Below are 27,351 nucleotides of genomic sequence, written 5' to 3'. Positions count from 1 at the left end.
AAGAGTGTCCACCCTTATGTCTCATCCATCTGTGGGTCTACATATGGTCAATCCAGGTTGCATCACAGCCCCTGAACGAATTTTGTCAGAATTTCTCTCTCTTTCACTGTCTTTGTTTCACGGCTTTTTAAAAGTAATTGATTTGTGTAATGGGGTTTAGCTGCTTTTCATTGCTGTGGTTATGCCGCTTTTCACCCACTTCACTCACTTACAGAGAGATATAAATACGTAGGTTTTAAGATTCTTACTAGTCAGATATATTCTTGGGCGGTGAATAGGGCGTGTTGAGTCCAGTTCACTGAGGAAGGAGTAGGTCTTGTCTATTACATATTGGGTTTATGGAACGCTATGTGAGCTAATTTGAAACCCTTGTTTTATGCATCACCCCACCTCACCTTTCCCGTTAAGCAGCCCTAGTGTGTTTTCTAAACGTGTGACTCTGACCTGTTATGTAATTCAGTTCAAGGGTAGCGGTTTTTACATTCCCTCTATAAGTGATATCTTATGATAAGTGTCTTTTTCTGTGTGACTTATTTCACTTAGAATCGTCGTACCCAAATCCACTCATCATGCTGCTACTAGCCTTATGACGTTGATTTCATGGCTGAGTGATAGTCCATTGTACATAAGGACCACAACTTCTTTATCCATTCTTGTCTTTCCTGGGATATTTAAGGTGTAACAAAGTGGAGGTTCTTGTCAACAGAGCAGCCCTAAACTTTGGGGTGCCTGTGTCTTGCTGATTTTTAGTTTTCCCAATTTATACGCCCATGAGTGGAAGTGCCCTATGCTCTCTAAGCTGAGTTTTTTAGATGTTTCAGGACACACCGTACACTTCTCCAGAGTGGCTGTTGGCAATTTCCATCCGGCCCATCAGCGTAGCAAGGCTCCCATTTCTCCATGGCCTGTCCTGCATTTCTGGTTTTGACACTTTATTCAGCCTGGCCCTTTTGACCGATGGGAAGCGAGACTTCTTTGTAGCGCTGATTTGCCTTTCCAGGTTGCTTGGTTGGCCAAAAAGGGCGTATGCGTTTTTTCCTGAATATATTCAGGAAAAAACGCATACGCCCTTTTTGGCCAAGGGCATCATTGTCGAGGTTTTGCCGCTTTTCCTGTGCTTTAAAGGCGATTCGAATCTACCTCCTGAAATCTGTTTCCTGCAATTCTGCCTTGCTTTCAAATCCTCTTCGTTGCCTTCCCTCAATATATTTGTGGACGAGAGTTATCATTTCTAACTCTGCAGGTTTGTGAATTGCAGTGCCCCTGAGCTCCATTGTTCAACTCGCTTTCTTGGGAGCTGGCCGCAAAAGCGCAGGATTGCTTCAGGCCCTTTTCTGGCTCCGGGCGGCAGGCTGAGCCTGAGGTTATTTCTTCTTCCTGATGGGAAAATAGAGTGACCTGTGCCTGTCCCAACACCTAGAGCTAGTCTCTCATTGGTTCCCCCTCTTCCCGTTCATCCTCAGGACAAATTGCAACCTGTACGGAACAGGAGGTTAAAGGTGCTGATTCTCCAAGCAGGGAGATTGCTAGTATAGCGGCTGGAATGGCGAACCGGAGCACAAGGAGATGAGAAATGAGGTGCGTTTTAGAAACCTTTCCCGATCACACGGTGTACCATCTTCTGGGTTTCTCATGCATGTTTTCGATGTAGGAAGATGCCCTTGAACCTGGAGATTTGGGACCCATGGGATGGGTACCACACAGTATTACTTTAAAGGGTCTGCGTTTGCTCACCCAACCTCACCAAACCTCTCAGCCCCAAGAGTGTCCACCCTTATGTCTCATCCATCTGTGGGTCTACATATGGTCAATCCAGGTTGCATCACAGCCCCTGAACGAATTTTGTCAGAATTTCTCTCTCTTTCACTGTCTTTGTTTCACGGGTTTTTAAAAGTAATTGATTTGTATAATGGGGTTTAGCTGCTTTTCACTGCTGTGGTTATGCCGCTTTTTACCCACTTCACTCACTTACAGAGAGATATAAATACATAGGTTTTAAGATTCTTACTAGTCAGATATATTCTTGGGCGGTGAATAGGGCGTGTTGAGTCCAGTTCACTGAGGAAGGAGTAGGTCTTGTCTATTACATATTGGGTTTATGGAACGCTATCTGAGCTAATTTGAAACCCTTGTTTTATGCATCACCCCACCTCACCTTTCCCGTTAAGCAGCCCTAGTGTGTTTTCTAAACGTGTGACTCTGACCTGTTATGTAATTCAGTTCAAGGGTAGCGGTTTTTACATTCCCTCTATAAGTGATATCTTATGATAAGTGTCTTTTTCTGTGTGACTTATTTCACTTAGAATCGTCGTACCCAAATCCACTCATCATGCTGCTACTAGCCTTATGACGTTGATTTCATGGCTGAGTGATATTCCATTGTACATAAGGACCACAACTTCTTTATCCATTCTTGTCTTTCCTGGGATATTTAAGGTGTAACAAAGTGGAGGTTCTTGTCAACAGAGCAGCCTTAAACTTTGGAGTGCCTGTGTCTTGCTGATTTTTAGTTTTCCCAATTCATACGCCCGTGAGTGGAAGTGCCCTATGCTCTCTTAGCTGAGTTTTATAGATGTTTCAGGACACACCGTACACTTCTCCAGAGTGGCTGTTGGCAATTTCCATCCCGCCCATCAGCGTAGCAAGGCTCCCATTTCTCCATGGCCTGTCCTGCATTTCTGGTTTTGACACTTTATTCAGCATGGCCCTTTTGACCGATGGGAAGCGAGACTTCTTTGTAGCGCTGATTTGCCTTTCCAGGTTGCTTGGAACCCATCCCATCCCATGGAACCCATATATTCAGGAAAAAACGCATACGCCCTTTTTGGCCAGGGCATCATTGTCGAGGTTTTGCCGCTTTTCCTGTGCTTTAAAAGCGATTCGAATCTACCTCCTGAAATCTGTTTCCTGCAATTCTGCCTTGCTTTCAAATCCTCTTCGTTGCCTTCCCTCAATATATTTGTGGATGAGAGTTATCATTTCTAACTCTGCAGGTTTGTGAATTGCAGTGCCCCTGAGCTCCATTTTTCAACTCGCTTTCTTGGGAGCTGGCCGCAAAAGCGCAGGATTGCTTCAGGCCCTTTTCTGGCTCCAGGCGGCAGGCTGAGCCTGTGGTTAATTCTTCTTCCTGATGGGAAAAGAGAGTGACCTGTGCCTGTCCCAACACCTAGAGCTAGTCTCTCATTGGTTCCCCCTCTTCCCGTTTATCCTCAGGACAAATTGCAACCTGTACGAAACAGGAGGTTAAAGGTGCTGATTCTCCAAGCAGGGAGATTGCTAGTATAGCGGCTGGAATGGCGAACCGGAGCACAAGGAGATGAGAAATGAGCTGCGTTTTAGAAACCTTTCCCGATCACACGGTGTACCATCTTCTGGGTTTCTCATGTATGTTTTCGATGTAGGAAGATGCCCTTGAACCTGGAGATTTTGGACCCATGGGATGGATACCACGCAGTATTACTTTAAAGGGTCTGCGTTTGCTCACCCAACCTCACCAAACCTCTCAGCCCCAAGAGTGTCCACCCTTATGTCTCATCCATCTGTGGGTCTACATATGGTCAATCTAGGTTGCATCACAGCCCCTGAATGAATTTTGTCAGAATTTCTCTCTCTTTCACTGTCTTTGTTTCACGGGTTTTTAAAAATAATTGATTTGTATAATGGGGTTTAGCTGCTTTTCACTGCTGTGTTTATGCCACTTTTCACCCACTTCACTCACTTACAGAGAGATATCAATACATAGGTTTTAAGATTCTTACTAGTCAGATATATTCTTGGGCTGTGAATAGGGCGTGTTGAGTCCAGTTCACTGAGGAAGGAGTAGGTCTTGTCTATTACATATTGGGTTTATGGAACGCTATCTGAGCTAATTTGAAACCCTTGTTTTATGCATCACCCCACCTCACCTTTCCCGTTAAGCAGCCCTAGTGTGTTTTCTAAACATGTGACTCTGACCTGTTATGTAATTCAGTTCAAGGGTAGCGGTTTTTACATTCCCTCTATAAGTGATATCTTATGATAAGTGTCTTTTTCTGTGTGACTTATTTCACTTAGAATCGTCGTACCCAAATCCACTCATCATGCTGCTACTAGCCTTATGACGTGGATTTCATGGCTGAGTGATAGTCCATTGTACATAAGGACCACAACTTCTTTATCCATTCTTGTCTTTCCTGGGATATTTAAGGTGTAACAAAGTGGAGGTTCTTGTCAACAGAGCAGCCCTAAACTTTGGGGTGCCTGTGTCTTGCTGATTTTTAGTTTTCCCAATTTATACGCCCATGAGTGGAAGTGCCCTATGCTCTCTAAGCTGAGTTTTTTAGATGTTTCAGGACACACCGTACACTTCTCCAGAGTGGCTGTTGGCAATTTCCATCCGGCCCATCAGCGTAGCAAGGCTCCCATTTCTCCATGGCCTGTCCTGCATTTCTGCTTTTGACACTTTATTCAGCCTGGCCCTTTTGACCGATGGGAAGCGAGACTTCTTTGTAGCGCTGATTTGCCTTTCCAGGTTGCTTGGTTGGCCAAAAAGGGCGTATGCGTTTTTTCCTGAATATATTCAGGAAAAAACGCATACGCCCTTTTTGGCCAAGGGCATCATTGTCGAGGTTTTGCCGCTTTTCCTGTGCTTTAAAGGCGATTCGAATCTACCTCCTGAAATCTGTTTCCTGCAATTCTGCCTTGCTTTCAAATCCTCTTCGTTGCCTTCCCTCAATATATTTGTGGACGAGAGTTATCATTTCTAACTCTGCAGGTTTGTGAATTGCAGTGCCCCTGAGCTCCATTGTTCAACTCGCTTTCTTGGGAGCTGGCCGCAAAAGCGCAGGATTGCTTCAGGCCCTATTCTGGCTCCGGGCGGCAAGCTGAGCCTGAGGTTAATTCTTCTTCCTGATGGGAAAATAGAGTGACCTGTGCCTGTCCAAACACCTAGAGCTAGTCTCTCATTGGTTCCCCCTCTTCCCGTTCATCCTCAGGACAAATTGCAACCTGTACGGAACAGGAGGTTAAAGGTGCTGATTCTCCAAGCAGGGAGATTGCTAGTATAGCGGCTGGAATGGCGAACCGGAGCACAAGGAGATGAGAAATGAGGTGCGTTTTAGAAACCTTTCCCGATCACACGGTGTACCATCTTCTGGGTTTCTCATGCATGTTTTCGATGTAGGAAGATGCCCTTGAACCTGGAGATTTGGGACCCATGGGATGGGTACCACACAGTATTACTTTAAAGGGTCTGCGTTTGCTCACCCAACCTCACCAAACCTCTCAGCCCCAAGAGTGTCCACCCTTATGTCTCATCCATCTGTGGGTCTACATATGGTCAATCCAGGTTGCATCACAGCCCCTGAACGAATTTTGTCAGAATTTCTCTCTCTTTCACTGTCTTTGTTTCACGGCTTTTTAAAAGTAATTGATTTGTGTAATGGGGTTTAGCTGCTTTTCATTGCTGTGGTTATGCCGCTTTTCACCCACTTCACTCACTTACAGAGAGATATAAATACGTAGGTTTTAAGATTCTTACTAGTCAGATATATTCTTGGGCGGTGAATAGGGCGTGTTGAGTCCAGTTCACTGAGGAAGGAGTAGGTCTTGTCTATTACATATTGGGTTTATGGAACGCTATGTGAGCTAATTTGAAACCCTTGTTTTATGCATCACCCCACCTCACCTTTCCCGTTAAGCAGCCCTAGTGTGTTTTCTAAACGTGTGACTCTGACCTGTTATGTAATTCAGTTCAAGGGTAGCGGTTTTTACATTCCCTCTATAAGTGATATCTTATGATAAGTGTCTTTTTCTGTGTGACTTATTTCACTTAGAATCGTCGTACCCAAATCCACTCATCATGCTGCTACTAGCCTTATGATGTTGATTTCATGGCTGAGTGATATTCCATTGTACATAAGGACCACAACTTCTTTATCCATTCTTGTCTTTCCTGGGATATTTAAGGTGTAACAAAGTGGAGGTTCTTGTCAACAGAGCAGCCCTAAACTTTGGGGTGCCTGTGTCTTGCTGATTTTTAGTTTTCCCAATTTATACGCCCATGAGTGGAAGTGCCCTATGCTCTCTAAGCTGAGTTTTTTAGATGTTTCAGGACACACCGTACACTTCTCCAGAGTGGCTGTTGGCAATTTCCATCCGGCCCATCAGCGTAGCAAGGCTCCCATTTCTCCATGGCCTGTCCTGCATTTCTGCTTTTGACACTTTATTCAGCCTGGCCCTTTTGACCGATGGGAAGCGAGACTTCTTTGTAGCGCTGATTTGCCTTTCCAGGTTGCTTGGTTGGCCAAAAAGGGCGTGTGCGTTTTTTCCTGAATATATTCAGGAAAAAACGCATACGCCCTTTTTGGCCAAGGGCATCATTGTCGAAGTTTTGCCGCTTTTCCTGTGCTTTAAAGGCGATTCGAATCTACCTCCTGAAATCTGTTTCCTGCAATTCTGCCTTGCTTTCAAATCCTCTTCGTTGCCTTCCCTCAATATATTTGTGGACGAGAGTTATCATTTCTAACTCTGCAGGTTTGTGAATTGCAGTGCCCCTGAGCTCCATTGTTCAACTCGCTTTCTTGGGAGCTGGCCGCAAAAGCGCAGGATTGCTTCAGGCCCTTTTCTGGCTCCGGGCGGCAGGCTGAGCCTGAGGTTAATTCTTCTTCCTGATGGGAAAATAGAGTGACCTGTGCCTGTCCCAACACCTAGATCTAGTCTCTCATTGGTTCCCCCTCTTCCCGTTCATCCTCAGGACAAATTGCAACCTGTACGGAACAGGAGGTTAAAGGTGCTGATTCTCCAAGCAGGGAGATTGCTAGTATAGCGGCTGGAATGGCGAACCGGAGCACAAGGAGATGAGAAATGAGGTGCGTTTTAGAAACCTTTCCCGATCACACGGTGTACCATCTTCTGGGTTTCTCATGCATGTTTTCGATGTAGGAAGATGCCCTTGAACCTGGAGATTTGGGACCCATGGGATGGGTACCACACAGTATTACTTTAAAGGGTCTGCGTTTGCTCACCCAACCTCACCAAACCTCTCAGCCCCAAGAGTGTCCACCCTTATGTCTCATCCATCTGTGGGTCTACATATGGTCAATCCAGGTTGCATCACAGCCCCTGAACGAATTTTGTCAGAATTTCTCTCTCTTTCACTGTCTTTGTTTCACGGGTTTTTAAAAGTAATTGATTTGTATAATGGGGTTTAGCTGCTTTTCACTGCTGTGGTTATGCCGCTTTTCACCCACTTCACTCACTTACAGAGAGATATAAATACATAGGTTTTAAGATTCTTACTAGTCAGATATATTCTTGGGCGGTGAATAGGGCGTGTTGAGTCCAGTTCACTGAGGAAGGAGTAGGTCTTGTCTATTACATATTGGGTTTATGGAACGCTATCTGAGCTAATTTGAAACCCTTGTTTTATGCATCACCCCACCTCACCTTTCCCGTTAAGCAGCCCTAGTGTGTTTTCTAAACGTGTGACTCTGACCTGTTATGTAATTCAGCTCAAGGGTAGCGGTTTTTACATTCCCTCTATAAGTGATATCTTATGATAAGTGTCTTTTTCTGTGTGACTTATTTCACTTAGAATCGTCGTACCCAAATCCACTCATCATGCTGCTACTAGCCTTATGACGTTGATTTCATGGCTGAATGATATTCCATTGTACATAAGGACCACAACTTCTTTATCCATTCTTGTGTTTCCTGGGATATTTAAGGTGTAACAAAGTGGAGGTTCTTGTCAACAGAGCAGCCTTAAACTTTGGAGTGCCTGTGTCTTGCTGATTTTTAGTTTTCCCAATTCATACGCCCATGAGTGGAAGTGCCCTATGCTCTCTTAGCTGAGTTTTATAGATGTTTCAGGACACACCGTACACTTCTCCAGAGTGGCTGTTGGCAATTTCCATCCCGCCCATCAGCGTAGCAAGGCTCCCATTTCTCCATGGCCTGTCCTGCATTTCTGGTTTTGACACTTTATTCAGCCTGGCTCTTTTGACCGATGGGAAGCAAGACTTCTTTGTAGCGCTGATTTGCCTTTCCAGGTTGCTTGGTTGGCCAAAAAGGGCGTATGCGTTTTTTCCTGAATATATTCAGGAAAAAACGCATACGCCCTTTTTGGCCAAGGGCATCATTGTCGAGGTTTTGCCGCTTTTCCTGTGCTTTAAAGGCGATTCGAATCTACCTCCTGAAATCTGTTTCCTGCAATTCTGCCTTGCTTTCAAATCCTCTTCGTTGCCTTCCCTCAATATATTTGTGGACGAGAGTTATCATTTCTAACTCTGCAGGTTTGTGAATTGCAGTGCCCCTGAGCTCCATTTTTCAACTCGCTTTCTTGGGAGCTGGCCGCAAAAGCGCAGGATTGCTTCAGGCCCTATTCTGGCTCCGGGCGGCAGGCTGAGCCTGAGGTTAATTCTTCTTCCTGATGGGAAAATAGAGTGACCTGTGCCTGTCCCAACACCTAGAGCTAGTCTCTCATTAGTTCCCCCTCTTCCCGTTCATCCTCAGGACAAATTGCAACCTGTACGGAACAGGAGGTTAAAGGTGCTGATTCTCCAAGCAGGGAGATTGCTAGTATAGCGGCTGGAATGGCGAACCGGAGCACAAGGAGATGAGAAATGAGGTGCGTTTTACAAACCTTTCCCGATCACACGGTGTACCATCTTCTGGGTTTCTCATGCATGTTTTCGATGTAGGAAGATGCCCTTGAACCTGGAGATTTGGGACCCATGGGATGGGTACCACACAGTATTACTTTAAAGGGTCTGCGTTTGCTCACCCAACCTCACCAAACCTCTCAGCCCCAAGAGTGTCCACCCTTATGTCTCATCCATCTGTGGGTCTACATATGGTCAATCCAGGTTGCATCACAGCCCCTGAACGAATTTTGTCAGAATTTCTCTCTCTTTCACTGTCTTTGTTTCACGGGTTTTTAAAAGTAATTGATTTGTATAATGGGGTTTAGCTGCTTTTCACTGCTGTGGTTATGCCGCTTTTCACCCACTTCACTCACTTACAGAGAGATATAAATACATAGGTTTTAAGATTCTTACTAGTCAGATATATTCTTGGGCGGTGAATAGGGCGTGTTGAGTCCAGTTCACTGAGGAAGGAGTAGGTCTTGTCTGTTACATTTTGGGTTTATGGAACGCTATGTGAGCTAATTTGAAACCCTTGTTTTATGCATCACCCCACCTCACCTTTCCCGTTAAGCAGCCCTAGTGTGTTTTCTAAACGTGTGACTCTGACCTGTTATGTAATTCAGCTTAAGGGTAGCGGTTTTTACATTCCCTCTATAAGTGATATCTTATGATAAGTGTCTTTTTCTGTGTGACTTATTTCACTTAGAATCGTCGTACCCAAATCCACTCATCATGCTGCTACTAGCCTTATGACGTTGATTTCATGGCTGAGTGATATTCCATTGTACATAAGGACCACAACTTCTTTATCCATTCTTGTCTTTCCTGGGATATTTAAGGTGTAACAAAGTGGAGGTTCTTGTCAACAGAGCAGCCCTAAACTTTGGGGTGCCTGTGTCTTGCTGATTTTTAGTTTTCCCAATTTATACGCCCATGAGTGGAAGTGCCCTATGCTCTCTAAGCTGAGTTTTTTAGATGTTTCAGGACACACCGTACACTTCTCCAGAGTGGCTGTTGGCAATTTCCATCCGGCCCATCAGCGTAGCAAGGCTCCCATTTCTCCATGGCCTGTCCTGCATTTCTGCTTTTGACACTTTATTCAGCCTGGCCCTTTTGACCGATGGGAAGCGAGACTTCTTTGTAGCGCTGATTTGCCTTTCCAGGTTGCTTGGTTGGCCAAAAAGGGCGTATGCGTTTTTTCCTGAATATATTCAGGAAAAAACGCATACGCCCTTTTTGGCCAAGGGCATCATTGTCGAGGTTTTGCCGCTTTTCCTGTGCTTTAAAGGCGATTCGAATCTACCTCCTGAAATCTGTTTCCTGCAATTCTGCCTTGCTTTCAAATCCTCTTCGTTGCCTTCCCTCAATATACTTGTGGACTAGAGTTATCATTTCTAACTCTGCAGGTTTGTGAATTGCAGTGCCCCTGAGCTCCATTGTTCAACTCGCTTTCTTGGGAGCTGGCCGCAAAAGCGCAGGATTGCTTCAGGCCCTTTTCTGGCTCCGGGCGGCAGGCTGAGCCTGAGGTTATTTCTTCTTCCTGATGGGAAAATAGAGTGACCTGTGCCTGTCCCAACACCTAGAGCTAGTCTCTCATTGGTTCCCCCTCTTCCCGTTCATCCTCAGGACAAATTGCAACCTGTACGGAACAGGAGGTTAAAGGTGCTGATTCTCCAAGCAGGGAGATTGCTAGTATAGCGGCTGGAATGGCGAACCGGAGCACAAGGAGATGAGAAATGAGGTGCGTTTTAGAAACCTTTCCCGATCACACGGTGTACCATCTTCTGGGTTTCTCATGCATGTTTTCGATGTAGGAAGATGCCCTTGAACCTGGAGATTTGGGACCCATGGGATGGGTACCACACAGTATTACTTTAAAGGGTCTGCGTTTGCTCACCCAACCTCACCAAACCTCTCAGCCCCAAGAGTGTCCACCCTTATGTCTCATCCATCTGTGGGTCTACATATGGTCAATCCAGGTTGCATCACAGCCCCTGAACGAATTTTGTCAGAATTTCTCTCTCTTTCACTGTCTTTGTTTCACGGGTTTTTAAAAGTAATTGATTTGTATAATGGGGTTTAGCTGCTTTTCACTGCTGTGGTTATGCCGCTTTTCACCCACTTCACTCACTTACAGAGAGATATAAATACATAGGTTTTAAGATTCTTACTAGTCAGATATATTCTTGGGCGGTGAATAGGGCGTGTTGAGTCCAGTTCACTGAGGAAGGAGTAGGTCTTGTCTGTTACATTTTGGGTTTATGGAACGCTATGTGAGCTAATTTGAAACCCTTGTTTTATGCATCACCCCACCTCACCTTTCCCGTTAAGCAGCCCTAGTGTGTTTTCTAAACGTGTGACTCTGACCTGTTATGTAATTCAGTTCAAGGGTAGCGGTTTTTACATTCCCTCTATAAGTGATATCTTATGATAAGTGTCTTTTTCTGTGTGACTTATTTCACTTAGAATCGTCGTACCCAAATCCACTCATCATGGTGCTACTAGCCTTATGACGTTGATTTCATGGCTGAGTGATATTCCATTGTACATAAGGACCACAACTTCTTTATCCATTCTTGTCTTTCCTGGGATATTTAAGGTGTAACAAAGTGGAGGTTCTTGTCAACAGAGCAGCCCTAAACTTTGGGGTGCCTGTGTCTTGCTGATTTTTAGTTTTCCCAATTTATACGCCCATGAGTGGAAGTGCCCTATGCTCTCTAAGCTGAGTTTTTTAGATGTTTCAGGACACACCGTACACTTCTCCAGAGTGGCTGTTGGCAATTTCCATCCGGCCCATCAGCGTAACAAGGCTCCCATTTCTCCATGGCCTGTCCTGCATTTCTGCTTTTGACACTTTATTCAGCCTGGCCCTTTTGACCGATGGGAAGCGAGACTTCTTTGTAGCGCTGATTTGCCTTTCCAGGTTGCTTGGTTGGCCAAAAAGGGCGTATGCGTTTTTTCCTGAATATATTCAGGAAAAAACGCATACGCCCTTTTTGGCCAAGGGCATCATTGTCGAGGTTTTGCCGCTTTTCCTGTGCTTTAAAGGCGATTCGAATCTACCTCCTGAAATCTGTTTCCTGCAATTCTGCCTTGCTTTCAAATCCTCTTCGTTGCCTTCCCTCAATATACTTGTGGACTAGAGTTATCATTTCTAACTCTGCAGGTTTGTGAATTGCAGTGCCCCTGAGCTCCATTGTTCAACTCGCTTTCTTGGGAGCTGGCCGCAAAAGCGCAGGATTGCTTCAGGCCCTTTTCTGGCTCCGGGCGGCAGGCTGAGCCTGAGGTTATTTCTTCTTCCTGATGGGAAAATAGAGTGACCTGTGCCTGTCCCAACACCTAGAGCTAGTCTCTCATTGGTTCCCCCTCTTCCCGTTCATCCTCAGGACAAATTGCAACCTGTACGGAACAGGAGGTTAAAGGTGCTGATTCTCCAAGCAGGGAGATTGCTAGTATAGCGGCTGGAATGGCGAACCGGAGCACAAGGAGATGAGAAATGAGGTGCGTTTTAGAAACCTTTCCCGATCACACGGTGTACCATCTTCTGGGTTTCTCATGCATGTTTTCGATGTAGGAAGATGCCCTTGAACCTGGAGATTTGGGACCCATGGGATGGGTACCACACAGTATTACTTTAAAGGGTCTGCGTTTGCTCACCCAACCTCACCAAACCTCTCAGCCCCAAGAGTGTCCACCCTTATGTCTCATCCATCTGTGGGTCTACATATGGTCAATCCAGGTTGCATCACAGCCCCTGAACGAATTTTGTCAGAATTTCTCTCTCTTTCACTGTCTTTGTTTCACGGGTTTTTAAAAGTAATTGATTTGTATAATGGGGTTTAGCTGCTTTTCACTGCTGTGGTTATGCCGCTTTTCACCCACTTCACTCACTTACAGAGAGATATAAATACATAGGTTTTAAGATTCTTACTAGTCAGATATATTCTTGGGCGGTGAATAGGGCGTGTTGAGTCCAGTTCACTGAGGAAGGAGTAGGTCTTGTCTGTTACATTTTGGGTTTATGGAACGCTATGTGAGCTAATTTGAAACCCTTGTTTTATGCATCACCCCACCTCACCTTTCCCGTTAAGCAGCCCTAGTGTGTTTTCTAAACGTGTGACTCTGACCTGTTATGTAATTCAGCTTAAGGGTAGCGGTTTTTACATTCCCTCTATAAGTGATATCTTATGATAAGTGTCTTTTTCTGTGTGACTTATTTCACTTAGAATCGTCGTACCCAAATCCACTCATCATGCTGCTACTAGCCTTATGACGTTGATTTCATGGCTGAGTGATATTCCATTGTACATAAGGACCACAACTTCTTTATCCATTCTTGTCTTTCCTGGGATATTTAAGGTGTAACAAAGTGGAGGTTCTTGTCAACAGAGCAGCCCTAAACTTTGGGGTGCCTGTGTCTTGCTGATTTTTAGTTTTCCCAATTTATACGCCCATGAGTGGAAGTGCCCTATGCTCTCTAAGCTGAGTTTTTTAGATGTTTCAGGACACACCGTACACTTCTCCAGAGTGGCTGTTGGCAATTTCCATCCGGCCCATCAGCGTAGCAAGGCTCCCATTTCTCCATGGCCTGTCCTGCATTTCTGCTTTTGACACTTTATTCAGCCTGGCCCTTTTGACCGATGGGAAGCGAGACTTCTTTGTAGCGCTGATTTGCCTTTCCAGGTTGCTTGGTTGGCCAAAAAGGGCGTATGCGTTTTTTCCTGAATATATTCAGGAAAAAACGCATACGCCCTTTTTGGCCAAGGGCATCATTGTCGAGGTTTTGCCGCTTTTCCTGTGCTTTAAAGGCGATTCGAATCTACCTCCTGAAATCTGTTTCCTGCAATTCTGCCTTGCTTTCAAATCCTCTTCGTTGCCTTCCCTCAATATACTTGTGGACTAGAGTTATCATTTCTAACTCTGCAGGTTTGTGAATTGCAGTGCCCCTGAGCTCCATTGTTCAACTCGCTTTCTTGGGAGCTGGCCGCAAAAGCGCAGGATTGCTTCAGGCCCTTTTCTGGCTCCGGGCGGCAGGCTGAGCCTGAGGTTATTTCTTCTTCCTGATGGGAAAATAGAGTGACCTGTGCCTGTCCCAACACCTAGAGCTAGTCTCTCATTGGTTCCCCCTCTTCCCGTTCATCCTCAGGACAAATTGCAACCTGTACGGAACAGGAGGTTAAAGGTGCTGATTCTCCAAGCAGGGAGATTGCTAGTATAGCGGCTGGAATGGCGAACCGGAGCACAAGGAGATGAGAAATGAGGTGCGTTTTAGAAACCTTTCCCGATCACACGGTGTACCATCTTCTGGGTTTCTCATGCATGTTTTCGATGTAGGAAGATGCCCTTGAACCTGGAGATTTGGGACCCATGGGATGGGTACCACACAGTATTACTTTAAAGGGTCTGCGTTTGCTCACCCAACCTCACCAAACCTCTCAGCCCCAAGAGTGTCCACCCTTATGTCTCATCCATCTGTGGGTCTACATATGGTCAATCCAGGTTGCATCACAGCCCCTGAACGAATTTTGTCAGAATTTCTCTCTCTTTCACTGTCTTTGTTTCACGGGTTTTTAAAAGTAATTGATTTGTATAATGGGGTTTAGCTGCTTTTCACTGCTGTGGTTATGCCGCTTTTCACCCACTTCACTCACTTACAGAGAGATATAAATACATAGGTTTTAAGATTCTTACTAGTCAGATATATTCTTGGGCGGTGAATAGGGCGTGTTGAGTCCAGTTCACTGAGGAAGGAGTAGGTCTTGTCTGTTACATTTTGGGTTTATGGAACGCTATGTGAGCTAATTTGAAACCCTTGTTTTATGCATCACCCCACCTCACCTTTCCCGTTAAGCAGCCCTAGTGTGTTTTCTAAACGTGTGACTCTGACCTGTTATGTAATTCAGCTTAAGGGTAGCGGTTTTTACATTCCCTCTATAAGTGATATCTTATGATAAGTGTCTTTTTCTGTGTGACTTATTTCACTTAGAATCGTCGTACCCAAATCCACTCATCATGCTGCTACTAGCCTTATGACGTTGATTTCATGGCTGAGTGATATTCCATTGTACATAAGGACCACAACTTCTTTATCCATTCTTGTCTTTCCTGGGATATTTAAGGTGTAACAAAGTGGAGGTTCTTGTCAACAGAGCAGCCCTAAACTTTGGGGTGCCTGTGTCTTGCTGATTTTTAGTTTTCCCAATTTATACGCCCATGAGTGGAAGTGCCCTATGCTCTCTAAGCTGAGTTTTTTAGATGTTTCAGGACACACCGTACACTTCTCCAGAGTGGCTGTTGGCAATTTCCATCCGGCCCATCAGCGTAACAAGGCTCCCATTTCTCCATGGCCTGTCCTGCATTTCTGCTTTTGACACTTTATTCAGCCTGGCCCTTTTGACCGATGGGAAGCGAGACTTCTTTGTAGCGCTGATTTGCCTTTCCAGGTTGCTTGGTTGGCCAAAAAGGGCGTATGCGTTTTTTCCTGAATATATTCAGGAAAAAACGCATACGCCCTTTTTGGCCAAGGGCATCATTGTCGAGGTTTTGCCGCTTTTCCTGTGCTTTAAAGGCGATTCGAATCTACCTCCTGAAATCTGTTTCCTGCAATTCTGCCTTGCTTTCAAATCCTCTTCGTTGCCTTCCCTCAATATACTTGTGGACTAGAGTTATCATTTCTAACTCTGCAGGTTTGTGAATTGCAGTGCCCCTGAGCTCCATTGTTCAACTCGCTTTCTTGGGAGCTGGCCGCAAAAGCGCAGGATTGCTTCAGGCCCTTTTCTGGCTCCGGGCGGCAGGCTGAGCCTGAGGTTATTTCTTCTTCCTGATGGGAAAATAGAGTGACCTGTGCCTGTCCCAACACCTAGAGCTAGTCTCTCATTGGTTCCCCCTCTTCCCGTTCATCCTCAGGACAAATTGCAACCTGTACGGAACAGGAGGTTAAAGGTGCTGATTCTCCAAGCAGGGAGATTGCTAGTATAGCGGCTGGAATGGCGAACCGGAGCACAAGGAGATGAGAAATGAGGTGCGTTTTAGAAACCTTTCCCGATCACACGGTGTACCATCTTCTGGGTTTCTCATGCATGTTTTCGATGTAGGAAGATGCCCTTGAACCTGGAGATTTGGGACCCATGGGATGGGTACCACACAGTATTACTTTAAAGGGTCTGCGTTTGCTCACCCAACCTCACCAAACCTCTCAGCCCCAAGAGTGTCCACCCTTATGTCTCATCCATCTGTGGGTCTACATATGGTCAATCCAGGTTGCATCACAGCCCCTGAACGAATTTTGTCAGAATTTCTCTCTCTTTCACTGTCTTTGTTTCACGGGTTTTTAAAAGTAATTGATTTGTATAATGGGGTTTAGCTGCTTTTCACTGCTGTGGTTATGCCGCTTTTCACCCACTTCACTCACTTACAGAGAGATATAAATACATAGGTTTTAAGATTCTTACTAGTCAGATATATTCTTGGGCGGTGAATAGGGCGTGTTGAGTCCAGTTCACTGAGGAAGGAGTAGGTCTTGTCTGTTACATTTTGGGTTTATGGAACGCTATGTGAGCTAATTTGAAACCCTTGTTTTATGCATCACCCCACCTCACCTTTCCCGTTAAGCAGCCCTAGTGTGTTTTCTAAACGTGTGACTCTGACCTGTTATGTAATTCAGTTCAAGGGTAGCGGTTTTTACATTCCCTCTATAAGTGATATCTTATGATAAGTGTCTTTTTCTGTGTGACTTATTTCACTTAGAATCGTCGTACCCAAATCCACTCATCATGCTGCTACTAGCCTTATGACGTTGATTTCATGGCTGAGTGATATTCCATTGTACATAAGGACCACAACTTCTTTATCCATTCTTGTCTTTCCTGGGATATTTAAGGTGTAACAAAGTGGAGGTTCTTGTCAACAGAGCAGCCCTAAACTTTGGGGTGCCTGTGTCTTGCTGATTTTTAGTTTTCCCAATTTATACGCCCATGAGTGGAAGTGCCCTATGCTCTCTAAGCTGAGTTTTTTAGATGTTTCAGGACACACCGTACACTTCTCCAGAGTGGCTGTTGGCAATTTCCATCCGGCCCATCAGCGTAGCAAGGCTCCCATTTCTCCATGGCCTGTCCTGCATTTCTGCTTTTGACACTTTATTCAGCCTGGCCCTTTTGACCGATGGGAAGCGAGACTTCTTTGTAGCGCTGATTTGCCTTTCCAGGTTGCTTGGTTGGCCAAAAAGGGCGTATGCGTTTTTTCCTGAATATATTCAGGAAAAAACGCATACGCCCTTTTTGGCCAAGGGCATCATTGTCGAGGTTTTGCCGCTTTTCCTGTGCTTTAAAGGCGATTCGAATCTACCTCCTGAAATCTGTTTCCTGCAATTCTGCCTTGCTTTCAAATCCTCTTCGTTGCCTTCCCTCAATATACTTGTGGACTAGAGTTATCATTTCTAACTCTGCAGGTTTGTGAATTGCAGTGCCCCTGAGCTCCATTGTTCAACTCGCTTTCTTGGGAGCTGGCCGCAAAAGCGCAGGATTGCTTCAGGCCCTTTTCTGGCTCCGGGCGGCAGGCTGAGCCTGAGGTTATTTCTTCTTCCTGATGGGAAAATAGAGTGACCTGTGCCTGTCCCAACACCTAGAGCTAGTCTCTCATTGGTTCCCCCTCTTCCCGTTCATCCTCAGGACAAATTGCAACCTGTACGGAACAGGAGGTTAAAGGTGCTGATTCTCCAAGCAGGGAGATTGCTAGTATAGCGGCTGGAATGGCGAACCGGAGCACAAGGAGATGAGAAATGAGGTGCGTTTTAGAAACCTTTCCCGATCACACGGTGTACCATCTTCTGGGTTTCTCATGCATGTTTTCGATGTAGGAAGATGCCCTTGAACCTGGAGATTTGGGACCCATGGGATGGGTACCACACAGTATTACTTTAAAGGGTCTGCGTTTGCTCACCCAACCTCACCAAACCTCTCAGCCCCAAGAGTGTCCACCCTTATGTCTCATCCATCTGTGGGTCTACATATGGTCAATCCAGGTTGCATCACAGCCCCTGAACGAATTTTGTCAGAATTTCTCTCTCTTTCACTGTCTTTGTTTCACGGGTTTTTAAAAGTAATTGATTTGTATAATGGGGTTTAGCTGCTTTTCACTGCTGTGGTTATGCCGCTTTTCACCCACTTCACTCACTTACAGAGAGATATAAATACATAGGTTTTAAGATTCTTACTAGTCAGATATATTCTTGGGCGGTGAATAGGGCGTGTTGAGTCCAGTTCACTGAGGAAGGAGTAGGTCTTGTCTGTTACATTTTGGGTTTATGGAACGCTATGTGAGCTAATTTGAAACCCTTGTTTTATGCATCACCCCACCTCACCTTTCCCGTTAAGCAGCCCTAGTGTGTTTTCTAAACGTGTGACTCTGACCTGTTATGTAATTCAGTTCAAGGGTAGCGGTTTTTACATTCCCTCTATAAGTGATATCTTATGATAAGTGTCTTTTTCTGTGTGACTTATTTCACTTAGAATCGTCGTACCCAAATCCACTCATCATGCTGCTACTAGCCTTATGACGTTGATTTCATGGCTGAGTGATATTCCATTGTACATAAGGACCACAACTTCTTTATCCATTCTTGTCTTTCCTGGGATATTTAAGGTGTAACAAAGTGGAGGTTCTTGTCAACAGAGCAGCCCTAAACTTTGGGGTGCCTGTGTCTTGCTGATTTTTAGTTTTCCCAATTTATACGCCCATGAGTGGAAGTGCCCTATGCTCTCTAAGCTGAGTTTTTTAGATGTTTCAGGACACACCGTACACTTCTCCAGAGTGGCTGTTGGCAATTTCCATCCGGCCCATCAGCGTAGCAAGGCTCCCATTTCTCCATGGCCTGTCCTGCATTTCTGCTTTTGACACTTTATTCAGCCTGGCCCTTTTGACCGATGGGAAGCGAGACTTCTTTGTAGCGCTGATTTGCCTTTCCAGGTTGCTTGGTTGGCCAAAAAGGGCGTGTGCGTTTTTTCCTGAATATATTCAGGAAAAAACGCATACGCCCTTTTTGGCCAAGGGCATCATTGTCGAGGTTTTGCCGCTTTTCCTGTGCTTTAAAGGCGATTCGAATCTACCTCCTGAAATCTGTTTCCTGCAATTCTGCCTTGCTTTCAAATCCTCTTCGTTGCCTTCCCTCAATATATTTGTGGACGAGAGTTATCATTTCTAACTCTGCAGGTTTGTGAATTGCAGTGCCCCTGAGCTCCATTGTTCAACTCGCTTTCTTGGGAGCTGGCCGCAAAAGCGCAGGATTGCTTCAGGCCCTATTCTGGCTCCGGGCGGCAAGCTGAGACTGAGGTTAATTCTTCTTCCTGATGGGAAAATAGAGTGACCTGTGCCTGTCCCAACACCTAGAGCTAGTCTCTCATTGGTTCCCCCTCTTCCCGTACATCCTCAGGACAAATTGCAACCTGTACGGAACAGGAGGTTAAAGGTGCTGATTCTCCAAGCAGGGAGATTGCTAGTATAGCGGCTGGAATGGCGAACCGGAGCACAAGGAGATGAGAAATGAGGTGCGTTTTAGAAACCTTTCCCGATCACACGGTGTACCATCTTCTGGGTTTCTCATGCATGTTTTCGATGTAGGAAGATGCCCTTGAACCTGGAGATTTGGGACCCATGGGATGGGTACCACACAGTATTACTTTAAAGGGTCTGCGTTTGCTCACCCAACCTCACCAAACCTCTCAGCCCCAAGAGTGTCCACCCTTATGTCTCATCCATCTGTGGGTCTACATATGGTCAATCCAGGTTGCATCACAGCCCCTGAACGAATTTTGTCAGAATTTCTCTCTCTTTCACTGTCTTTGTTTCACGGGTTTTTAAAAGTAATTGATTTGTATAATGGGGTTTAGCTGCTTTTCACTGCTGTGGTTATGCCGCTTTTCACCCACTTGACTCACTTACAGAGAGATATAAATACATAGGTTTTAAGATTCTTACTAGTCAGATATATTCTTGGGCGGTGAATAGGGCGTGTTGAGTCCAGTTCACTGAGGAAGGAGTAGGTCTTGTCTATTACATATTGGGTTTATGGAACGCTATGTGAGCTAATTTGAAACCCTTGTTTTATGCATCACCCCACCTCACCTTGCCCGTTAAGCAGCCCTATTGTGTTTTCTAAACGTGTGACTCTGACCTGTTATGTAATTCAGTTCAAGGGTAGCGGTTTTTACATTCCCTCTATAAGTGATATCTTATGATAAGTGTCTTTTTCTGTGTGACTTATTTCACTTAGAATCGTCGTACCCAAATCCACTCATCATGCTGCTCCTAGCCTTATGACATTGATTTCATGGCTGAGTGATATTCCATTGTACATAAGGACCACAACTTCTTTATCCATTCTTGTCTTTCCTGGGATATTTAAGGTGTAACGAAGTGGAGGTTTTTGTCAACAGAGCAGCCCTAAACTTTGGGTTGCCTGTGTCTTGCTGATTTTTAGTTTTCCCAATTTATACGCCCATGAGAGGAAGTGCCCTATGCATCTAAGCTGAGTTTTTTAGATGTTTCAGGACACACCGTACACTTCTCCAGAGTGGCTGTTGGCAATTTACATCCCGCCCATCAGCGTAGCAAGGCTCCCATTTCTCCATGGCCTGTCCTGCATTTCTGGTTTTGACACTTTATTCAGCATGGCCCTTTTGACCGATGGGAAGCGAGACTTCTTGGTAGCGCTGATTTGCCTTTCCAGGTTGCTTGGAACCCATCCCATCCCATGGAACCGATATATTCAGGAAAAAACGCATACGCCCTTTTTGGCCAAGGGCATCATTGTCGAGGTTTTGCCGCTTTTCCTGTGCTTTAAAAGCGATTCGAATCTACCTCCTGAAATCTGTTTCCTGCAATTCTGCCTTGCTTTCAAATCCTCTTCGTTGCCTTCCCTCAATATATTTGTGGATGAGAGTTATCATTTCTAACTCTGCAGGTTTGTGAATTGCAGTGCCCCTGAGCTCCATTTTTCAACTCGCTTTCTTGGGAGCTGGCCGCAAAAGCGCAGGATTGCTTCAGGCCCTTTTCTGGCTCCAGGCGGCAGGCTGAGCCTGTGGTTAATTCTTCTTCCTGATGGGAAAATAGAGTGACCTGTGCCTGTCCCAACACCTAGAGCTAGTCTCTCATTGGTTCCCCCTCTTCCCGTTTATCCTCAGGACAAATTGCAACCTGTACGAAACAGGAGGTTAAAGGTGCTGATTCTCCAAGCAGGGAGATTGCTAGTATAGCGGCTGGAATGGCGAACTGGAGAACAAGGAGATGAGAAATGAGGTGCGTTTTAGAAACCTTTCCCGATCACACGGTGTACCATCTTCTGGGTTTCTCATGCATGTTTTCGATGTAGGAAGATGCCCTTGAACCTGGAGATTTGGGACCCATGGGATGGGTACCACGCAGTATTACTTTAAAGGGTCTGTGTTTGCTCACCCAACCTCACCAAACCTCTCAGCCCCAAGAGTGTCCACCCTTATGTCTCATCCATCTGTGGGTCTACATATGGTCAATCCAGGTTGCATCACAGCCCCTGAACGAATTTTGTCAGAATTTCTCTCTCTTTCACTGTCTTTGTTTCACGGGTTTTTAAAAGTAATTGATTTGTATAATGGGGTTTAGCTGCTTTTCACTGCTGTGTTTATGCCGCTTTTCACCCACTTGACTCACTTACAGAGAGATATCAATACATAGGTTTTAAGATTCTTACTAGTCAGATATATTCTTGGGCGGTGAATAGGGCGTGTTGAGTCCAGTTCACTGAGGAAGGAGTAGGTCTTGTCTATTACATATTGGGTTTATGGAACGCTATGTGAGCTAATTTGAAACCCTTGTTTTATGCATCACCCCACCTCACCTTTCCCGTTAAGCAGCCCTAGTGTGTTTTCTAAACGTGTGACTCTGACCTGTTATGTAATTCAGTTCAAGGGTAGCGGTTTTTACATTCCCTCTATAAGTGATATCTTATGATAAGTGTCTTTTTCTGTGTGACTTATTTCACTTAGAATCGTCGTACCCAAATCCACTCATCATGCTGCTACTAGCCTTATGACGTTGATTTCATGGCTGAGTGATATTCCATTGTACATAAGGACCACAACTTCTTTATCCATTCTTGTCTTTCCTGGGATATTTAAGGTGTAACAAAGTGGAGGTTCTTGTCAACAGAGCAGCCCTAAACTTTGGGGTGCCTGTGTCTTTCTGATTTTTAGTTTTCCCAATTTATACGCCCATGAGTGGAAGTGCCCTATGCTCTCTAAGCTGAGTTTTTTAGATGTTTCAGGACACACCGTACACTTCTCCAGAGTGGCTGTTGGCAATTTCCATCCGGCCCATCAGCGTAGCAAGGCTCCCATTTCTCCATGGCCTGTCCTGCATTTCTGGTTTTGACACTTTATTCAGCCTGGCCCTTTTGACCGATGGGAAGCGAGACTTCTTTGTAGCGCTGATTTGCCTTTCCAGGTTGCTTGGTTGGCCAAAAAGGGCGTGTGCGTTTTTTCCTGAATATATTCAGGAAAAAACGCATAGGCCCTTTTTGGCCAAGGGCATCATTGTCGAGGTTTTGCCGCTTTTCCTGTGCTTTAAAGGCGATTCGAATCTACCTCCTGAAATCTGTTTCCTGCAATTCTGCCTTGCTTTCAAATCCTCTTCGTTGCCTTCCCTCAATATATTTGTGGACGAGAGTTATCATTTCTAACTCTGCAGGTTTGTGAATTGCAGTGCCCCTGAGCTCCATTGTTCAACTCGCTTTCTTGGGAGCTGGCCGCAAAAGCGCAGGATTGCTTCAGGCCCTTTTCTGGCTCCGGGCGGCAGGCTGAGCCTGAGGTTAATTCTTCTTCCTGATGGGAAAATAGAGTGACCTGTGCCTGTCCCAACACCTAGAGCTAGTCTCTCATTGGTTCCCCCTCTTCCCGTTCATCCTCAGGACAAATTGCAACCTGTACGGAACAGGAGGTTAAAGGTGCTGATTCTCCAAGCAGGGAGATTGCTAGTATAGCGGCTGGAATGGCGAACCGGAGCACAAGGAGATGAGAAATGAGGTGCGTTTTAGAAACCTTTCCCGATCACACGGTGTACCATCTTCTGGGTTTCTCATGCATGTTTTCGATGTAGGAAGATGCCCTTGAACCTGGAGATTTGGGACCCATGGGATGGGTACCACACAGTATTACTTTAAAGGGTCTGCGTTTGCTCACCCAACCTCACCAAACCTCTCAGCCCCAAGAGTGTCCACCCTTATGTCTCATCCATCTGTGGGTCTACATATGGTCAATCCAGGTTGCATCACAGCCCCTGAACGAATTTTGTCAGAATTTCTCTCTCTTTCACTGTCTTTGTTTCACGGGTTTTTAAAAGTAATTGATTTGTATAATGGGGTTTAGCTGCTTTTCACTGCTGTGGTTATGCCGCTTTTCACCCACTTCACTCACTTACAGAGAGATATCAATACATAGGTTTTAAGATTCTTACTAGTCAGATATATTCTTCGGCGATGAATAGTGTGTGTTGAGTCCAGTTCACTAAGGAAGGAGTAGGTCTTGTCTATTACATATTGGGTTTATGGAACGCTATCTGAGCTAATTTGAAACCCTTGTTTTATGCATCACCCCACCTCACCTTTCCCGTTAAGCAGCCCTAGTGTGTTTTCTAAACGTGTGACTCTGACCTGTTATGTAATTCAGTTCAAGGGTAGCGGTTTTTACATTCCCTCTATAAGTGATATCCTATGATAAGTGTCTTTTTCTGTGTGACTTATTTCACTTAGAATCGTCGTACCCAAATCCACTCATCATGCTGCTACTAGCCTTATGACGTTGATTTCATGGCTGAATGATATTCCATTGTACATAAGGACCACAACTTCTTTATCCATTCTTGTCTTTCCTGGGATATTTAAGGTGTAACAAAGTGGAGGTTCTTGTCAACAGAGCAGCCTTAAACTTTGGAGTGCCTGTGTCTTGCTGATTTTTAGTTTTCCCAATTCATACGCCCGTGAGTGGAAGTGCCCTATGCTCTCTTAGCTGAGTTTTATAGATGTTTCAGGACACACCGTACACTTCTCCAGAGTGGCTGTTGGCAATTTCCATCCGGCCCATCAGTGTAGCAAGGCTCCCATTTCTCCATGGCCTGTCCTGCATTTCTGGTTTTGACACTTTATTCAGCCTGGCTCTTTTGACCGATGGGAAGCAAGACTTCTTTGTAGCGCTGATTTGCCTTTCCAGGTTGCTTGGTTGGCCAAAAAGGGCGTATGCGTTTTTTCCTGAATATATTCAGGAAAAAACGCATACGCCCTTTTTGGCCAAGGGCATCATTGTCGAGGTTTTGCCGCTTTTCCTGTGCTTTAAAGGCGATTCGAATCTACCTCCTGAAATCTGTTTCCTGCAATTCTGCCTTGCTTTCAAATCCTCTTCGTTGCCTTCCCTCAATATATTTGTGGACGAGAGTTATCATTTCTAACTCTGCAGGTTTGTGAATTGCAGTGCCCCTGAGCTCCATTTTTCAACTCGCTTTCTTGGGAGCTGGCCGCAAAAGCGCAGGATTGCTTCAGGCCCTATTCTGGCTCCGGGCGGCAGGCTGAGCCTGAGGTTAATTCTTCTTCCTGATGGGAAAATAGAGTGACCTGTGCCTGTCCCAACACCTAGAGCTAGTCTCTCATTGGTTCCCCCTCTTCCCGTTCATCCTCAGGACAAATTGCAACCTGTACGGAACAGGAGGTTAAAGGTGCTGATTCTCCAAGCAGGGAGATTGCTAGTATAGCGGCTGGAATGGCGAACCGGAGCACAAGGAGATGAGAAATGAGGTGCGTTTTAGAAACCTTTCCCGATCACACGGTGTACCATCTTCTGGGTTTCTCATGCATGTTTTTGATGTAGGAAGATGCCCTTGAACCTGGAGATTTGGGACCCATGGGATGGGTACCACACAGTATTACTTTAAAGGGTCTGCGTTTGCTCACCCAACCTCACCAAACCTCTCAGCCCCAAGAGTGTCCACCCTTATGTCTCATCCATCTGTGGGTCTACATATGGTCAATCCAGGTTGCATCACAGCCCCTGAACGAATTTTGTCAGAATTTCTCTCTCTTTCACTGTCTTTGTTTCACGGGTTTTTAAAAGTAATTGATTTGTATAATGGGGTTTAGCTGCTCTTCACTGCTGTGGTTATGCCGCTTTTCACCCACTTCACTCACTTACAGAGAGATATAAATACATAGGTTTTAAGATTCTTACTAGTCAGATATATTCTTGGGCGGTGAATAGGGCGTGTTGAGTCCAGTTCACTGAGGAAGGAGTAGGTCTTGTCTATTACATATTGGGTTTATGGAACGCTATCTGAGCTAATTTGAAACCCTTGTTTTATGCATCACCCCACCTCACCTTTCCCGTTAAGCAGCCCTAGTGTGTTTTCTAAACGTGTGACTCTGACCTGTTATGTAATTCAGTTCAAGGGTAGCGGTTTTTACATTCCCTCTATAAGTGATATCTTATGATAAGTGTCTTTTTCTGTGTGACTTATTTCACTTAGAATCGTCGTACCCAAATCCACTCATCATGCTGCTACTAGCCTTATGACGTTGATTTCATGGCTGAGTGATATTCCATTGTACATAAGGACCACAACTTCTTTATCCATTCTTGTCTTTCCTGGGATATTTAAGGTGTAACAAAGTGGAGGTTCTTGTCAACAGAGCAGCCTTAAACTTTGGAGTGCCTGTGTCTTGCTGATTTTTAGTTTTCCCAATTCATACGCCCGTGAGTGGAAGTGCCCTATGCTCTCTTAGCTGAGTTTTATAGATGTTTCAGGACACACCGTACACTTCTCCAGAGTGGCTGTTGGCAATTTCCATCCCGCCCATCAGCGTAGCAAGGCTCCCATTTCTCCATGGCCTGTCCTGCATTTCTGGTTTTGACACTTTATTCAGCATGGCCCTTTTGACCGATGGGAAGCGAGACTTCTTTGTAGCGCTGATTTGCCTTTCCAGGTTGCTTGGAACCCATCCCATCCCATGGAACCCATATATTCAGGAAAAAACGCATACGCCCTTTTTGGCCAAGGGCATCATTGTCGAGGTTTTGCCGCTTTTCCTGTGCTTTAAAGGCGATTCGAATCTACCTCCTGAAATCTGTTTCCTGCAATTCTGCCTTGCTTTCAAATCCTCTTCGTTGCCTTCCCTCAATATATTTGTGGACGAGAGTTATCATTTCTAACTCTGCAGGTTTGTGAATTGCAGTGCCCCTGAGCTCCATTGTTCAACTCGCTTTCTTGGGAGCTGGCCGCAAAAGCGCAGGATTGCTTCAGGCCCTTTTCTGGCTCCGGGCGGCAGGCTGAGCATGAGGTTAATTCTTCTTCCTGATGGGAAAATAGAGTGACCTGTGCCTGTCCCAACACCTAGAGCTAGTCTCTCATTGGTTCCCCCTCTTCCCGTTCATCCTCAGGACAAATTGCAACCTGTACGGAACAGGAGGTTAAAGGTGCTGATTCTCCAAGCAGGGAGATTGCTAGTATAGCGGCTGGAATGGCGAACCGGAGCACAAGGAGATGAGAAATGAGGTGCGTTTTAGAAACCTTTCCCGATCACACGGTGTACCATCTTCTGGGTTTCTCATGCATGTTTTCGATGTAGGAAGATGCCCTTGAACCTGGAGATTTGGGACCCATGGGATGGGTACCACACAGTATTACTTTAAAGGGTCTGCGTTTGCTCACCCAACCTCACCAAACCTCTCAGCCCCAAGAGTGTCCACCCTTATGTCTCATCCATCTGTGGGTCTACATATGGTCAATCCAGGTTGCATCACAGCCCCTGAACGAATTTTGTCAGAATTTCTCTCTCTTTCACTGTCTTTGTTTCACGGGTTTTTAAAAGTAATTGATTTGTATAATGGGGTTGAGCTGCTTTTCACTGCTGTGGTTATGCCGCTTTTCACCCACTTCACTCACTTACAGAGAGATATCAATACATAGGTTTTAAGATTCTTACTAGTCAGATATATTCTTCGGCGGTGAATAGGGCGTGTTGAGTCCAGTTCACTGAGGAAGGAGTAGGTCTTGTCTATTACATATTGGGTTTATGGAACGCTATCTGAGCTAATTTGAAACCCTTGTTTTATGCATCACCCCACCTCACCTTTCCCGTTAAGCAGCCCTAGTGTGTTTTCTAAACGTGTGACTTTGACCTGTTATGTAATTCAGTTCAAGGGTAGCGGTTTTTACATTCCCTCTATAAGTGATATCTTATGATAAGTGTCTTTTTCTGTGTGACTTATTTCACTTAGAATCGTCGTACCCAAATCCACTCATCATGCTGCTACTAGCCTTATGACGTTGATTTCATGGCTGAATGATATTCCATTGTACATAAGGACCACAACTTCTTTATCCATTCTTGTCTTTCCTGGGATATTTAAGGTGTAACAAAGTGGAGGTTCTTGTCAACAGGGCAGCCTTAAACTTTGGAGTGCCTGTGTCTTGCTGATTTTTAGTTTTCCCAATTCATACGCCCGTGAGTGGAAGTGCCCTATGCTCTCTTAGCTGAGTTTTATAGATGTTTCAGGACACACCGTACACTTCTCCAGAGTGGCTGTTGGCAATTTCCATCCGGCCCATCAGCGTAGCAAGGCTCCCATTTCTCCATGGCCTGTCCTGCATTTCTGGTTTTGACACTTTATTCAGCCTGGCCCTTTTGACCGATGGGAAGCGAGACTTCTTTGTA

The sequence above is a fragment of the Balaenoptera borealis genome (genome assembly GCF_965194805.1).
Source record: "Balaenoptera borealis genome assembly, chromosome: 3".
In the NCBI taxonomy this organism is placed as follows: Eukaryota; Metazoa; Chordata; class Mammalia; order Artiodactyla; family Balaenopteridae; genus Balaenoptera; species Balaenoptera borealis.
This window is presented reverse-complemented; position numbering follows the sequence as displayed.